A 19,350-nucleotide genomic window follows, 5' to 3' on the forward strand; every position below is an offset into this window, starting at 1 on the left:
ACTTTCAGTTACGATACCAGTAAGTTTTGGGTATCTAATGTGCAACACAGTGACTACAGTTAAATATGTTATAATGTATACTTGCAACTTGTTAAGATAGTAGATTTTAGATGATCTAATTATTTAGAAAAGATAACTATGTGAGGTGACCGATGTTAAACCGTTGGTTTGTGGCAAGTATTTCACAATGCATACATACACCAATAGAACAGATTGCATACACTGTATGTATATACATTGTATACAGTATATATACACTGTATATAATACATATTTATAAAATATTCAACTTTTATTTGTCAGTTAAATATCAATAAGGCTTAAAACAATTTTTAAAATATAAAATGAATTAATAAATGAATAAACGGGGGGGCAGAGCAAGATGGCCGAATAGGAACAACTCCAGTCTCCAACTCCCAGCGCGAGCGACACAGAAGACCGGTGATTTCTGCATTTTCAACTGAGGTACTGGGGTCATCTCACTAGGGAGTACCGGACAATCGGTGCTGGTCAGCTGCTGCAGCCTGACCAGCGAGAGCTGAAGCAGGGCGAGGCATCGCCTCACCTGGAAGCGCAAGGGGGAAGGGGATCCGTTTTCCTAGCCAGGGGAACTGAGACACACAACACCTGGAAAATCGGGTAACTCCCACCCCAATACTGCGCTGTAAGCATACAGGCATTCCAGGAGAATATATCCCACACCTGGCCGGGAGGGTCCCACGCCCACGAAGCCTCCCTCACTGCTAACACAGCAGTCTGCCGCGATCTATCCGCAAGGCAGCAGCGAGGCTGGGGGAGGGGCGCCCGCCATTGCTGAGGCTTAAGTAGGTAAACAAAGCCGCTGGGAAGCTCGAACTGGGTGGAGCTCACAGCAGCTCAAGGAAGCCTGCCTGTCTCTGTAGTCTCCACCTCTGGGGACAGCGCACAGCTGAAGACCAACAGGGGAAGTAGCGGGAGCCGGTGCAGACGCGAACGACTCTGTCTGACAGCTTTGGGGAGAGCCGCGGATCTCCCAACGCGGAGGTTGAGATCTGAGAACGGACAGACTGCCTGCTCAGGTGTGTCCCTGACCCCTGAGTAGCCTACTGGGAGAAATCCCCCACTAGGGGCAGTCTGACACCCCACACCTCACAGGGTGGAGTACACCCCTGAGAGGACACTTCCAAAGGAAGAATCAGACAGGTACACTCGCTGTTCAGCAATATTCTATCTTCGGCAACGTCTGCTGCTGATACCCAGGCAAACAGGGTCTGGAGTGGACCTCAAGCAATCTCCAACAGACCAACAGAGAGTCCTTCTGACTGTCAGAAGGAAAACTATCAAACAGGAAGGACACCTATACCAAAACCCCATCAGTTCGTCACCACCATCAAAGACCAGAGACAGATAAAACCACAAAGATGGGGAAGAAGCAGGGCAGAAAAGCTGGAAATTCAAAAAATAAGAGCGCATCTCCCCCTGCAAAGGAGCGCAGCCCATCACCAGCAACGGATCAAAGCTGGTCAGAGAATGACTTGGACGAGAGGAGAGAAGAAGGCTTCAGTCCATCAAACTTATCAGAGCTAAAGGAGGAATTACGTACCCAGCGCAAAGAAACTAAAAATCTTGAAAAAAGAGTGGAAGAATTGACAGCTAGACTCATTAATGCAGAGAAGATCATAAACGAAATGACAGAGATGAAAACCATGACACGAGAAATACGTGACAAATGCACAAGCTTCAGTAACCGACTCGATCAACTGGAAGAAAGAGTATCAGCGATTGAAGATCAAATGAATGAAATGAAGCGAGAAGAGAAACCAAAAGAAAAAAGAAGAAAAAGAAATGAGCAAAGCCTGCAAGAAGTATGGGATTACGTAAAAAGACCAAATCTACGTCTGATTGGGGTGCCTGAAAGTGAGGGGGAAAATGGAACCAAGTTGGAAAACACTCTTCAGGATATCATCCAGGAGAACTTCCCCAACCTAGTAGGGCAGGACAACATTCAAATTCAGGAAATACAGAGAATGCCACAAAGATACTCCTCCAGAAGAGCAACTCCAAGACACATCATTGCCAGATTCACCAAAGTTGAAATGAAGGAAAAAATCTTAAGGGCAGCCAGAGAGAAAGGTCGGGTTACCCACAAAGGGAAGCCCATCAGACTAACAGCAGATCTCTCGGCAGAAAATCTACAAGCCAGAAGAGAGTGGGGGCCAATATTCAACGTTCTTAAAGAAAAGAATTTTAAACCCAGAATTTCATATCCAGCCAAACTAAGTTTCATAAGTGAAGGAGAAATAAAATCCTTTACAGATAAGCAAATGCTTAGAGATTTTGTCACCACCAGGCCTGCCTTACAAGAGACCCTGAAGGAAGCCCTAAACATGGAAAGGAACAACCGGTACCAGCCATCGCAAAAACTTGGCAAAATGTAAAGACCATCGAGGCTAGGAAGAAACTGCATCAACTAACGAGCAAAATAACCAGTTAATATCATAATGGCAGGATCAAGTTCACACATAACAATATTAACCTTAAATGTTAATGGACTAAATGCTCCAATTAAAAGACACAGACTGGCAAACTGGATAAAGAGTCAAGACCCATCAGTCTGCTGTATTCAGGAGACCCATCTCACATGCAGAGACATACATAGGCTCAAAATAAAGGGATGGAGGAAGATCTACCAAGCAAATGGAGAACAAAAAAAAGCAGGGGTTGCAATCCTAGTCTCTGATAAAACAGACTTTAAACCATCAAAGATCAAAAGAGACAAAGAAGGCCATTACATAATGGTAAAGGGATCAATTCAACAGGAAGAGCTAACTCTCCTAAATATATATGCACCCAATACAGGAGCACCCAGATTCATAAAGCAAGTCCTTAGGGACTTACAAAGAGACTTAGACTCCCATACAATAATAATGGGAGACTTCAACACTCCGCTGTCAACATTAGACAGATCAACGAGACAGAAAGTTAACAAGGATATCCAGGAATTGAACTCATCTCTGCACCAAGCGGACCTAATAGACATCTATAGAACTCTCCACCCCAAATCAACAGAATATACATTCTTTTCAGCACCACATCGCACTTATTCCAAAATTGACCACATAATTGGAAGTAAAGTACTCCTCAGCAAATGTAAAAGAACAGAAATTATCACAAACTGTCTCTCAGACCACAGTGCAATCAAACTAGAACTCAGGACTAAGAAACTCAATCAAAACGGCTCAACTACATGGAAACTGAACAACCTGCTCCTGAATGACTACTGGGTACATAACGAAATGAAAGCGGAAATAAAGATGTTCTTTGAAACCAATGAGAACAAAGATACAACATACCAGAATCTCTGGGACACATTTAAAGCAGTGTGTAGAGGGAAATTTATAGCACTAAATGCCCACAAGAGAAAGCAGGAAAGATCTAAAATTGACACTCTAACATCACAATTAAAAGAACTAGAGAGGCAAGAGCAATCACATTCAAAAGCTAGCAGAAGGCAAGAAATAACTAAGATCAGAGCAGAACTGAAGGAGATAGAGACACAAAAAACCCTCCAAAAAATCAATGAATCCAGGAGTTGGTTTTTTGAAAAGATCAACAAAATTGACAGACCGCTAGCAAGGCTAATAAAGAAAAAAAGAGAGAGGAATCAAATAGATGCAATAAAAAATGATAAAGGGGATATCACCACTGACCCCACAGAAATACAAACTACCATCAGAGAATACTATAAACGCCTCTACGCAAATCAACTAGAAAATCTAGAAGAAATGGATAATTTCCTGGACACTTACACTCTCCCAAGGCTAAACCAGGAAGAAGTTGAATCCCTGAATAGACCAATAGCAGGCTCTGAAATTGAGGCAACAATTAATAGCCTACCCACCAAAAAAAGTCCAGGACCAGATGGATTCACAGCTGAATTCTACCAGAGGTACAAGGAGGAGCTGGTACCATTCCTTCTGAAACTATTCCAATCAATAGAAAAAGAGGGAATCCTCCCTAACTCATTTTATGAGGCCAACATCATCCTGATACCAAAGCCTGGCAGAGACACAACAAAAAAAGAGAATTTTAGACCAATATCCCTGATGAACATCAATGCAAAAATCCTCAATAAAATACTGGCAAACCGGATTCAGCAGCACATCAAAAAGCTTATCCACCATGATCAAGTGGGCTTCATCCCTGGGATGCAAGGCTGGTTCAACATTCGCAAATCAATAAACATAATCCAGCATATAAACAGAACCAAAGACAAGAACCACATGATTGTCTCAATAGATGCAGAAAAGGCTTTTGACAAAATTCAACAGCCCTTCATGCTAAAAACGCTCAATAAATTCGGTATTGATGGAACATACCTCAAAATAATAAGAGCTATTTATGACAAACCCACAGCTAATATCATACTGAATGGGCAAAAACTGGAAAAATTCCCTTTGAAAACTGGCACAAGACAGGGATGCCCTCTCTCACCACTCCTATTCAACATAGTGTTGGAAGTTCTGGCTAGGGCAATCAGGCAAGAGAAAGAAATCAAGGGTATCCAGTTAGGAAAAGAAGAAGTCAAATTGTCCCTGTTTGCAGATGACATGATTGTATATTTAGAAAACCCCATCGTCTCAGCCCAAAATCTCCTTAAGCTGATAAGCAACTTCAGCAAAGTCTCAGGATACAAAATTAATGTGCAAAAATCACAAGCATTCTTATACACCAGTAACAGACAAGCAGAGGGCCAAATCAGGAATGAACTTCCATTCACAATTGCTTCAAAGAGAATAAAATACCTAGGAATCCAGCTTACAAGGGATGTAAAGGACCTCTTCAAGGAGAACTACAAACCACTGCTCAGTGAAATCAAAGAGGACACAAACAAATGGAAGAACATACCATGCTCATGGATAGGAAGAATCAATATCGTGAAAATGGCCATACTCCCCAAGGTTATTTATAGATTCAATGCCATCCCCATCAAGCTACCAATGACTTTCTTCACAGAATTGGAAAAAACTGCTTTAAAGTTCATATGGAACCAAAAAAGAGCCCGCATTGCCAAGACAATCCTAAGTCAAAAGGACAAAGCTGGAGGCGTCACGCTACCTGACTTCAAACTATACTACAAGGCTACAGTCACCAAAACAGCATGGTACTGGTACCAAAACAGAGATATAGACCAATGGAACAGAACAGAGTCCTCAGAAATAATACCGCACATCTACAGCCATCTGATCTTTGACAAACCTGAGAGAAACAAGAAATGGGGAAATGATTCCCTATTTAATAAATGGTGCTGGGAAAATTGGCTAGCCATAAGTAGAAAGCTGAAACTGGATCCTTTCCTTACCCCTTATACGAAGATTAATTCAAGATGGATTAGAGACTTAAATGTTAGACCTAATACCATAAAAACCCTAGAAGAAAATCTAGGTAGTACCATTCAGGACATAGGCATGGGCAAGGACTTCATGTCTAAAACACCAAAAGCAACGGCAGCAAAAGCCAAAATTGACAAATGGGATCTAATTAAACTAAAGAGCTTTTGCACAGCAAAAGAAACTACCATCAGAGTGAACAGGCAACCTACAGAATGGGAGAAAATTTTTGCAACCTACTCATCTGACAAAGGGCTAATATCCAGAATCTACAAAGAACTCAAACAAATATACGAGAAAAAAACAAACAACCCCATCAAAAAGTGGGGAAAGGATATGAACAGACATTTCTCAAAAGAAGATATTCATACAGCCAACAGACACATGAAAAAATGCTCATCATCACTGGCCATCAGAGAAATGCAAATCAAAACCACAATGAGATACCATCTCACACCAGTTAGAATGGCAATCATTAAGAAGTCAGGAAACAACAGGTGTTGGAGAGGATGTGGAGAAATAGGAACACTTTTACACTGTTGGTGGGATTGTAAACTAGTTCAACCATTATGGAAAACAGTATGGCAATTCCTCAAGGATCTAGAACTAGATGTACCATATGACCCAGCCATCCCACTACTGGGTATATACCCAAAGGATTATAAATTAGTCTACTACAAAGACACATGTACACGTATGTTTATTGCGGCACTATTCACAATAGCAAAGACTTGGAATCAACCCAAATGTCCATCTGTGACAGACTGGATTAAGAAAATGTGGCACATATACACCATGGAATACTATGCAGCCATAAAAAAGGATGAGTTTGCGTCCTTTGTAGGGACATGGATGCAGTTGGAAACCATCATTCTTAGCAAACTATCACAAGAAGAGAAAACCAAACACCGCATGTTCTCACTCATAGGTGGGAACTGAACAATGAGATCACTTGGACTCGGGAAGGGGAACATCACACACTGGGGCCTATCATGGGGAGGGGGGAGGGGGGAGGAGGGAGGGATTGCATTGGGGAGTTATACATGATATAAATGATGAATTGATGGGTGCTGACGAGTTGATGGGTGCAGCACACCAACATGGCATAAGTATACATATGTAACAAACCTGCACGTTATGCACATGTACCCTAGAACTTAAAGTATAATAAAAAAAATAAATAAATAAATGAATAAACAGATGTACCATGTATTATAAGACTAAACATTGTTAAGTTCAATATTTTCCAATTTGATCTATACATCCAAGACAATCCTAATTCTAAAAATAACATGCTAATCCTTAGCATGCTATTTTGTGAATATCAACAAATTTATTCTTAAATTTATATAGAAAGGCAAAGCAGCCATAATCATCAACAAAACACTGAAAAATAGCAAAGTTGGAACACAGACATGATCCAACTGTAAGACTTCATAAAAAGCTACAGTGATCCAGACAGTATGGTACTGATAAAAATAATAGACATGTTTATGAATGGAACTGAATGGAGAGGCCAGAAATAGATGATAATATGAAAACAGATGAAAATAGTCAACCAATCTCTGACAAAAGAACAAAGACAATTAAAAAAAAATGTTATTCTTTCCAACAAATACTGCTGAAAATTGAATGTCAATTTGCAAACAGTTAATCTAGACAATGACGTTACACCTTTAACAAATATTAATTAAAAATGGTTCACAGACAAACAGGAAGCAAAAAGAATACTAAACCTTCTAAGAAATAATATTAGGGAAAATCTCAATGATCTTGGGTTTGGCAATGACTTTTTAGAAGCAATACTTAAAGCATAATTCATGAAAGAAAAATGTGACATTTGACGTTATTAAAATAAAAAAAAAATCTTAAACTCTGTGAAATAAATTATTAAGAGAATGAAAAGGCAAGCCACAGACTTGTAGAAAATATTAGCAAACATATATCTGATGAAAGACTTACATACAAAATATATGAAAATCTGCTAAAACAACAATAACAACCATGTCTCTTTTTTCAAAAGATTGGCAAAAATTTTAAACAGATACTTCACCAAACAACAGATACAAATGCAAATAAGCATGTGTAAAGGTGCTACTACCATATATAATTAAGGAATTGTAAATTAAAACAACAGTGCAACACCTCTACATACATACTGGAATTACTAAAATCCAAAATACTGATTTATCAAATACTTGCACATATGTGGAGCAATATTCACATTACTGTGGATAATGTGAAATAATACAGCCACTTTGGAAGACAGTTTGACAGTTTCTTACCTCGATAAACATAGCCTCTTCATAAAATTCAACAACTGTTCCTTTAAGTATTTATGTATTGAGTTAAACTTATGCCCTCACAAAATACTGTACACAGAAATTTATGGCAGCTTTACTCAGAATCACCAAAAAATTCCAGAAGTAACTAAAATTTCCTTCAATAGGCAAGTAGAAAAACCGAGACACATCTGTAAAATAGAATATTATTAAGAGAAAAAAAGTAAGTTATTAATCTATGAAAAGACATGAAAGAATCTTAGATGTACATATTTAAAGTGGTAAGAGCTACTCTGAAAAAACTACATATTGTATAAGTCCCAATATAGGACATTCTAGAAAAGGCAAAACTATAGAAACAATAAAAAGCTCAGCTGTTGTCAAGGGTTTTACAGCAGAATAAGATATCAATAAATGAAGCACAGGGGAATTTTAATGCAGTGGAATAATTTTGTGTGAAACTATAGTGGTGGATAGATGGCATTATACATTGGTCAAAATCCATGGGACATATAAAAGTGAAACAGTGTAAATTCTGGACTTAATTAATAATACTGTGTTACACACAGAAAAAAAAAAATACCTAGAAATACATCTAACAAAGGAACTCAAAGTTCTCAACAAGGAGAACTACAAAACAGTGCAAAAAAAAAAATCGTAGATGAAATAAATAGAAAAAATTTCCATGCTCATTGACTGAAGAATCAATATTGTTAAAATGGCTATACTCCCCAAAAGAATCCATAGATTCATGCTATTTCCACGAAAATACCAACATTATTTTCCACAGAATTAGAAAAAAAAAAAAACTATTCTAAACTTCATATGAAACTAAAAAGAATCCAAATTGCTAAAGTAATTTTGAGCAAAAAGAACAAGGCTGAAGGCATTACATTCCCCAACTGCAAACTCCAATACAAGGCTGCAATAACAAAAACAACTTGGTACTTGTATAAAAACAGACACCAAGGCCAATGGAACAGAATAGAGAACGCAGACACAAAGCTACACACCTACAACCAACTGATCTTCAACAACAACAACAAAAAAGCAATGAGGAAACGACTTTCTATAAAATAAATGGTACTGGGATAACTATCTATATGCAGAAGGATGCAACTGGACCCTTACCTGTCACCATATAAAAAAATTAACTCATGATGAATTAAAGGAAAATCTAAGACCTAAAACAATAAAAATTCTAGAAGAAAACCTGGGAAATACCCTTCTGAACCTCAATCTTGGTGAATAATTTATGACTAAGTCCTCAAAAGCAATTAAAACAAAAACGAAACTTGACAAATGAAACCTAAGTAAACTAAGAAGCTTCTGCACAGCAAAGAAACCAAAAACAGAGTAAACAGACAACCCAAAGAATGGGAGAAAATATTCACAAAATGTGCATTTGATGAAGTTCTAATATCCAGAATCTCTAAGAAATTTAAACAAATCAGCAAGCAAAAAAAAATTCCTATTGACAAGTGGGTAAAAGACATCAACAGACACTTCTCAAAAGAAGACATACAAATGGTCAATAAGCGTGAAATAATTGTAAATATCACTAATCACCAGAGAAATGCAAATCAAACCACAGTAAGATACAACCTCACAGCAGTCAGAATAGCTATTATTAACAAGTGAAAATATAACAGATGTTTATGAGGCTGTGGAGAAAGGGGGACACTTATACACTGATGTTGGGAATATAAATTAGTTAAGCCATTGTGGAAAGCAGTTTGGAAGTGTCTTAAAGAACTTAAAACGGAACTACAATTTGACCAAGCAACCTCATTATTAGGTATATACACAAAGGAAAACAAATCACTCTACCAAAAAGACACATGCACTCATGTTTATTGCAGCACTATTTACAATAGTAAAGATATGGAATTACCCAATATTCCCAGAAGTGGTGGATTAGATTTAGAAAATGTGGTACATATACACTGTGAAATGCTATGCAGCCATAAAAGAACAGAATCATGTTCTTTGCAGCAACACTGATGCAGCTGGAGGCTATTATCCTAAGAAAATTAACACAGAAACAGAAAAACAAATATTCTCACATATAAGTGGGAGCTAAGCATTGAATACACATGAATGTCAACATGCTAACAAAAGACACTGGAGACTACTGGAGAATGGAGAGTGTCGGGGGCAGGGGGCAAGAGTTGAAAAACTACTTATTGGTTAATATGCCCACTACCTGGATGATGGGTTGAATTATACTCAAAATCTCAGCATCACACAATAAACTATTGTAACTAATCTGTGTATATACCTCCTAGATTTAAAATAGAAATCATAATTTAAAATCATTAATAGTAATAATAATATTGTGTCATTATTGGTTACTTAATTATGACTAATGTATCACTAAAGCAAGATTTTGATATAGAAAAAACTGTGTACAGCAAGAGGTACATATGAGAATTTTTTGTACTATTCATCAATTGTGTTGTATATCCAAAAGTGTTCTAAAATATAAAGACTTTTAATTAAAATTAAAGCACATCAAAAACAGGCAAATAATAGGAATAGAAGTTTCTCCAAAGAAGTCATATAGTTGGGCAATAAGCACATTAAAATATTTTCAAAATCATTAGCTATTAGGAGAATGTTATTCAACACATTTAGATGCCATATTACACTTATTATCATGGCTGAAAGACAGGTAATCACAAATGTTGGCAAGGATGTGGAATAATTATAACCTTTATAATGGCTACTGTGAGTATAAAATGGTGCATCCACATAGCAAAATATTTTCTCAGTTTCTCAAAAAAGTAAATATAGGTTTACCGTATAACCTAGCAATTCTGCTCAAGTTTGGGTCATAATCCCAAAAGACACCATCTCCAACATCATACTCCCAAATGTTAACATTCCTAAAGATTGAAATCCTTAAAGTCTAAAATTCCAAAAGATCAAAATGCTGAAAATATATTTTGAAACAAATTATTTAAAAGACATTTATTCACATTTTTAATATGAGATTAACTTAAGAAACATATTAAAAACATGACCAGACACATCATAGGCCACTTTATAAAGTAAAGTCGGCAAAAATAATATACATATTTTTGCAAATATAAACACTTAGGTATGCTAATGATAGCTGCATAACAGTTGTGAGCAGATAAATCATATTCACAAAAAAATAAGTCACAAACAGAATGTATAAATGCTTATCACTATGGTTAGTAATTGTGTGCACCCAGCTTTATAACTACAATTATCTGAAACACTGTGACAGACAACCTGTCTTTTGACAAGATGGATCAAAAACTGTGATTGTTAACTATCACATATTCAGTTGCTCAAAGATATCTTAATGTTTTATCTATCACAAAAGCAGGTGTACAAAATGAGTATCTCTTTATTTATTGAGAATATTTCAATGTTTTTATGCACATGCACAATGTTTACCTACACAGTCAACATTATAAAAATGCACTTTCATGAAGCTGAATTTCTGATGTCTAAGGCAGCAGGGGAAATGGCTCTTACAGCTATGAAAGAGAGACTCCTGCATTTGATATCTCCGGGTCTCTGTCTGATTAGATAGTGCTTGCCAATTGTGTTAGCCCATTCTCACACTGCTATAAAGATACTACTCGAGACTGGGTAATTTATAAACAAACAGGGTTTAATTGACTCACAGTTCTGCATGGCTTGGGAGGCCTCAGGAAACTTACAATCACGGCGGAAGGGGAAGCAGACACCTTCTTCACAAGGTGGCAGAAGAGAGTGTGAGCAAAGGAGGAAATTGCCAAGCACTTATAAAACCATCAGATCTCATGAAAACTCACTCACTATCATGAGAACAGTGTAGGTGAAACTGCCCCCATGATGCAATCACCTCCCACCAGATTCTTTCCTCAACATCTGGGGATTACAATTCTAGATGAGATTTGGGTGGGGACACAAAGCCCAACCATGTCACCAACACTGAGGCAGATTTTCCCTACCTAGTCCACTCAGACTCATGAACTAATCTCTGGAAACACTCTCACATCCACGCTCAAAACAATGTTTTACCAGGTTTCAAGGTATTTCTTAATCCAGTTAAATCGACACCTAAAATCAAACCCACAAGTTCAGCTTTTGTCAACTTGGGACCCATACACATCTCCTTAAACCATACATAATTTCTAAAAAGACAATGAACAAATAATAGTTTCACCGAACTAACATGATAGAACACTCCTGTATGAAATTTAAAACACACTAATCCCTTTCCCAGAATTTGCTTTCAGGATTGTAACATTCAGAATTTTAATCTTTTGGAATTGTGATTTTTTAGGAATTTTAGATGTTAGGCATTTTAGACTTTTAGGATTTTGACTTATTTTGTTCTTATGGGATTTCAACATTTGGGATTATGGTGCCTGAAGTTGGGTCTTTTGGGATTAATTATCTGCAGCTATTTTACTGTTACATATATGCCCCCCAAAAGGAAATACATGTTCACAAAAACATGCACATAAATGTTTATAGCAGCATTATTCACAATGGCCAAAAAGCAAAAGGAACCCAAATGCCCATGAATTAATAAATGAATAAACAAAATGTAGTACATCCATAAAATAACATAGTACTCAGTCATAAAATGTAATAGAGTACGGGTACATGATACAACAAGGATAATCCTTGGAACAATTTTACTAATTTAAAAAGTGAGTTGCAAAGGACTACATAGCATATGATCCCATTTCTAACAAATGTCCATAATAGGTAAATTAATAGAAACAGAAAGTAGAGTGATGGCTGCCTGGGGATGAAGAAATTTTGGGATAAAATGGAAGATGAAGGTTAAGATATATGGGTTTTCTTTTTGGAGTGAGGGAAATGTTCTAAAATTTGTTACAGTTACACAGGTCTGTGAATCTACTGAAAACATTAAATTGTTCACTTTAAGTGAGTGAATTGTATGGTGTGCGAACTATATCTACATAAAAGTTTTATATTAAAATCATAATTTCATTTTTTCCTCTAAAGAAACTAAGAGAGGCCGGGCGCGGTGGCTCAAGCCTGTAATCCCAGCACTTTGGGAGGCCGAGACGGGCGGATCACAAGGTCAGGAGATCGAGACCATCCTGGCTAACACGGTGAAACCCTGTCTCTACTAAAAAATACAAAAAGCTAGCCGGGCGAGGTGGCGACGCCTGTAGTCCCAGCTACTCGGGAGGCTGAGGCAGGAGAATGGCTAAACCCGGGAGGCGGAGCTTGCAGTGAGCTGAGATCCGGCCACTGCACTCCAGCCTGGGTGACAGAGCAAGACTCCGTCTCAAAAAAAAAAAAAAAAAAGAAAAAAAAAAAAAAAAAAAAAAGAAACTAAGAGAAGAACACAGATTCTATAGGCAAAGCAAAATAGCCAAAGAGCAGCCTGCTCTGATCAGCCGTCTCACAGGAACACTAAATTTGACAACTATCTATACACATCAAAACATTCATAAAAACCAAAAGTCATATGAATGATCACATTACCTAGTTTTAACTGCATATAACTAAATGAGGCACTGAAGAGGGTGGGAAAAATGATCTCAATTTGCTGATGCATCCCTTTCCAAACCTTCAGCAGCAGTCACTTGGCACAGTGAGAGAACCTGTGATCATGGTAGAGGGATACCTCAGTGATTGTGGAATTTTAAATTAAAACTCAGTGATTCTGAGGAGGGGGCACCAAGATGGCTGAATAGGAAGAGCTCCAGCCTCCAGCTCCCAGCGTGAACGACACAGAAAACAGTTGATTTCTGCATTTCCAACTGAGGTACTGGGTTCATCTCACTGGGGCCTGTTGGACAGTCTGTGCAGGACAGTGGGTGTGGCCCAACCAGCGAGAGCCAAAGCAGGAGGAGGCATCACCTCACCCATCACAAGGGGGAAGGGAATTCCTTTTCCTAGCCAAGGGAAACTGTGACACACAACACCTGGAAAATCGGTCACTCTCACCCTAATACGGCGCTTTACCAAGGGTTTTAGCAAATGGTGCACCAGGAGATTATACCCGCACCTGGCTTGGAGGGTCCCACACCCAGGGAGCCTCCCTAATTGCTAGCACAGCAGTCTGAGATCTAACTGTAAGGCAGCAGCAAGGCTGGGGGAGGGGTTCCCGCCATTGCTGGGGCTTCAGTAGGTAAACAAAGTGGCCTGGAAGCTCGAACTGGGTGGAGCCCACTGGAGCTCAAGGAGGCCTGCCTGCCTCTGTAGACTCCACCTCTGGGAACAGGGCATAGCTAAACAAAAAGCAGCAGAAACCTCTGTAGATGTAAATGTCCCTGTCTGACAGCTTTGAAGAGCATAGTGATTCTCCCAGCACGGAGGCTGAGATCTGAGAACGGACAGATTGCCTGCTCAAGTAGGTCCCTGACCCCAGAGTAGCCTATCTGGGAGAGCCTAACTGGGAGTAGCCTAACTGGAGTGAACCTCAAGCAAACTCCAACAGACCTGCAGCTGAGGGTCCTGACTGTTAGAAGGAAAACTAACAAACAGAAAGGACATACACACCAAAACCCCATCTGTACATCGCCATCATCAAAGACCAAAGGTAGATAACACCACAAAGATGGGGAAAAAGCAGTGCAGAAAAGCTCAAAATTCAAAAAATCAGAGTGCCTCTGATTTTTTTTTTGTTTGGGGAAGCTAACATAATTAATGACTCTGTATTAGGAAATGTGCCTCCCACCAACAGCTATCCTTTTCTAAAATCTAGTTCAAGGATTATCTCTAAAACGTCTCATGTTTATATTTCTCCTAGTGATCTTTCCCCACCAGACTTATAGTCTTCTACTACTCTCCCTCTGACATGGTTTTGTTGTTTCCCCACTCAAATCTCAACTTTAATTGTATCTCCCAGGTTTGGAAACCTCCAGTTAGATTTCAGAAGATGTGTAGAAACGCCTGGATGCCCAGGTAAAAGTTTGCTGCAGGGTCAGGCCCTCATGGAGAACCTCTGCTAGAGCAGTGTGGAAGGGAAATGGGAGGTCAGAGCCCCCACACAGAGTCCCTACTTGGGCACCATTTAGTGGAGCTGTGAGAAGAGGGCCACTGTCCTCCAGACCCCAGAATAGTAGATCAACTTACAGCTTTCACCATGTGCCTGGAAAAGCCACAGACACTCAATACCAGCCTGTGACAGCAGCCAGGAAGGAGGCTATACCCTGAAAAGCCACAGGGGTGGAGCTGCCCAAGACTATGGGAACCTACCTCTTGCATAAGTATAACCTGGATGTGAGACTTGGAGCCAAAGGAGGTCATTTTGTAGCTTTAAAATTTACCGCCCTACTGTATTTCAGACTACTTGGGCTCTGTAACCCCTTTGTTTTGGCCAATCCCATTTGGAATGGCTGTATTTACCCAATACCTGTACCTCCATTGTATCTAGGTAGTAACTAGCTTGCTTTTGATTTTACAGGCTCATAGGCAGAAGGGAGTTGCCCTGTCTCAGATGAGACTTTGGACTGTGGACTTTTGGGTTAATGCTGAAATAAGACTTTGGGGGACTGTTGGGAAGACATGATTGGTTTTGAAATGTGAGAGCATGAGACTTGGAAGGGCCAGGGAAGAATAATATGGTTTGGCTGTGTTGCCAGCCAAATCTCAACTTGAATTGTATTTCCCAGAATTCCCCTGTGTTGTGGGAGGAGCCCAGGGGGAGGTAATTGAATCATGAGGGCCAGTCTTTCCCATGTTATTCTTGTGATAGTGAATAAGTCTCACGAGATCTGATCAATTTATGACGGGTTTACACTTTGTTTCTTCCTAATTTTCCTTGTCACCACCATGCAAAAAGCGCCTTTTGCCTCCCTCCATGATTCTAAGGCCTCCCAGCCATGGGAACTCGAGGTCCAATTAAACCTATTCTTCCTGCCAGTCTCAGGTATGTCTTTATGAGCACCATGAAAACACACTAATTCACCCTTCATATCAACCTGTCTGTTTTCCACTTCATGAGGAGCACAATCTTATTGGGACAACTTGAAGTGAAGCATCATATCACCTACCTGAAATGAAAAACAGACAATACTTCTACTCAGGGAAATAGCAAATGAAGAGTCAAGATAATTCAAATCCATGTCCCTTTCACATTTCAAATTTATCCCAATGCAAACAAAGGCTAAGACGATTCTCTGAGGACCCCCAAGGTATATGGAGGAATTCCAGGCCTTGTCCTTATCTTTTAAAATGGCCTGGGGAAACATAGCCATGGTCTTATAAAATTACAAAAGCTGGCCATGGGTACCCATATCCCCACACATAACCTGCTAAATGTAGCTTTTGTGGTCTTCAATAACTGAGATAGGGCAAAAGAGGCACATAAGAACCAAAGAAAGGCAGAGAGAGAGACTAAAGGGAGGGCCAATTGTTGGCCCTTGCTATGGGAGAAAAACTCCCACCTCCAGCTCATCTTGGGAGAAACCCCAAGAGCCTTGCCGTACCTGTGGCAAGTCAAGACACTGGAGTCTAGAATGCCAAGTGAGTAACAAGGGCCTACAGGCTCGCAATCCCTCTGGGTCCTGTCATCAATGTGGCAAAAAAAAAAGGGCAATGGAGAAAGGTCCCAAATTCTGAGGGGAGGATGGGACTCCTAATGCCTTGCTGCCCCTGGCGAAAGACTGAAGGGGCCCAAGGCCTACAATGGCTCTGATGAGGCAATCAGTCCCAATCATAGCAACAGAGTCTTAGATAAACCTAGATGTGTCAGGTAAATATATTGATTTCCTTGTGGACACAGGGTCTGGACTGCTAGTTCTTACTTTCTGTCCTGGATCACTATCTGCAAATGCTGCATTATCATTGGTGTTGATGGCAAACGCCAGACTAGGATTTTTCACTCTACCCCTAAGTTTTAAATTTAGGGCTAGTACAAAAGGCACTTCAAGGGTATGGGAACCAAGTTCTCCCAGCATCAAACTCTGAGGGGGATATACTCCCTCAGAGTAAAAGCAGAAAGCATCATCTATCAAGTAAAAGCAAAAAAACAAAAACAAACAAACAACAACAACAACAAAAACATGGTCTGTCTTAAGACATAAAAGAAGAGTTCCTCAAGTAATCAATTGCAACCTAAATTAACTAGTACATATCAGGTGCTCCTGAGTAAAACAACTGCAGTAAAACTTAGAGGTATGGGACCTTGGGTGCACTTATCAAGAACAAAGAAATTGTTCCATTTGAGTCTTCACAGAAACCCTTGATACAGACTCCAAGCTATTTATATGATGCACTGGAGGATTTAAAGCTTCTGTTCAAGAAACAACCAGGCAACCAGGACCCAAAGCATCAGAGTTAAACAGCTTTCTTTGTTCTTGATCTGTGAATCTTTTATTTTGGTACAATTATGTTACACTTTGTTTTGCTCATAGTTTTTCCCACAAGAAAACTGGGTGGAATAGGCCAACCCCGATGGGGAAGAAACGCTTTCCTCAGTATATTGTTACTACTAATCTTTGGGACCTACTTGTTTAACTCTCTTGTAAACTTTGTGTCTTTTAGGTGGCAACAGTTCCACATCAAAATGATGGTTATGCAGGAACTCCAGCCTATTCTATTGGAGGATATGACCAATAATGTTTAAATCAGGTAGAAAGAGACTTTCAGACCCTGGCTCAGCAGGGACACTGTTGTCTCTCAGCATGAAGCTGCTCTAGAAGTGACCTAGCCCTTCAACAACCCTTAGGAATATGGACCCAAAGACTCTGAAAGAGAAAATAAAGTATATTACATAGGGTGGCCATAGCCTTCCTAGACAGTAAACAAAATAACTTGTCAAATGGATGGAAAGAACAAACTATCCAAACAGTGCACAGATCACATCCTGAGCTCATGGTTAGAACATATTGCAGCAAGAAAGTAAAAGAGCAGAAGGGAAAATCCCCCAATTTGCAGAAGTGAAAAACCACTGTTAGTGTCCTTGAGTTGACTTACACTCATTATAAAGTAAAAGACACACCCCTGGGGAGAGATTTAAGATACTAATGAGACATACAATGTATTGTACTGTATGTATTATATGTTTCATTAGCATCTTAAATCTCCGCACATGTGCTTATAGAAAACAACCCATAACATACGTGACAGCAACACCCCTTCCCACCCCTTCATTAATAATTATGTAAGACTCCCATAAAGCGAGTTTCTCCAGTGTCAGTTGGTGCTGTTTCACCTGTGAGGAGACTACTCTGATCAGCTGTCAGAGTGTACTTTTGCTTTGCAATAAAGTATCTTGCTTGCTTTTACTTCAGACTTGCTCTCAAGAATTTTTTGGGTGGTGAAGTCAATAACCTGAAGGGGCCCACCAGCAACAATGGGACATATACATGTACAATAAAGTGTATTAAAAGGGTAGAGATAATAGATGCAAGACTGATGGCAGTGGTTATGGCCTGGCAGTGAATTTGGAGGGTAGATGCAAGACAATGGAATAAGAATGGAGCATACAGATAGATACAACAATATTGGTAATGTTTTAGTTCTTTTATTTGTTGGTGGATTGGGAGGTACTTGTATAATTATTATTCTTTACAATGTATATATATTTTGTTCAAATCAGATATTACATAAAAAATATTTTAAAATTATTAGAGACTGCAAACAAGTATTTTCCTGGCCCCCAAGCTGAACCACCAAATGCAACTAAAAGGTAGATTATTCATTGCTTCACCAAATAATGTTTAATGGTAAATTCTGCTTCCGTTTTGGTCAGAGTTTGATTCATGTTGTGTACATACTTTTTGCCTGAAACCACAAAAATTATCTGGTCGTATTTATTGAATGTGTAATTTATTCTCAAATGATAAAATTGCATTTTGTTCATCCAATATTTCTTTTATATACTGTGGTGATATGAAATAGAAAAACTATTAAAAGTGTTAGTTCTCCCAATTTGAAAGCCCTATATTGAGCAAATGGAGAACAATATGTGAATTTCATGAGCCCAAACACTTTTGGCATATGTGTTAGTTCTAGCAAAGCCTCTTTTATTGTGCTATTATAATAGTTTAGAGGTAATAGAGGGCAGTAAATAACAGCCCAGTTGGGGTGTCTGTACAACTTTCCAGATTTAGAGGATATGGTGTTAGCAAAAAATAAACTTAGGGATAATGCAGTCAAGCTGATCAAAAATTGAATGGCTATATTTTTATTTCTCCCAGATCCTGGGATATTAATAGCATGTTGTCTTAGTTTTGAATGTGTAAAAATAAAAATTATGAACAAAAAAAGACAGACATAATTCTAAGGACAATCTGATTTTATTTGCTTATGTATGCTTTTAAAGACATTGCAATTTATTGATTTTAAAAAGTAGCATTAAAGTTGGACCTATAAACCAAATCCTAGAAATTTAGAATATTCAAAATGCATTCTGCTCAAAAATGTTAAAAGAAATTATCTTAAACCTTTTATGAAATCTTGAATTTTAAAAGAAATATTGTAAAGTTTTGTAAGATGTCATAAAAAGTATGGGTATTAGAAAATTGGAATCTATCTTTAAAGTAAGGCGATAAAAAACAAGGAAGTCAAAAACTAAGGAAAACAGACAAAGAACTTAAACATACAATAGCTCTATATTCTAAAACATCGCACTAATTGAATTGCATCGTAATTTAGAATTTTGCAGAGTATTTTAAAATCTTTAAAATCTGACTTAAGTAGGGAAAATAAGACTCTTGGTTTAAGGAGTTTGTCTGAGGAAA

This window comes from Rhinopithecus roxellana, chromosome 7 (assembly GCF_007565055.1).
Source record: "Rhinopithecus roxellana isolate Shanxi Qingling chromosome 7, ASM756505v1, whole genome shotgun sequence".
Taxonomy (NCBI): Eukaryota; Metazoa; Chordata; class Mammalia; order Primates; family Cercopithecidae; genus Rhinopithecus; species Rhinopithecus roxellana.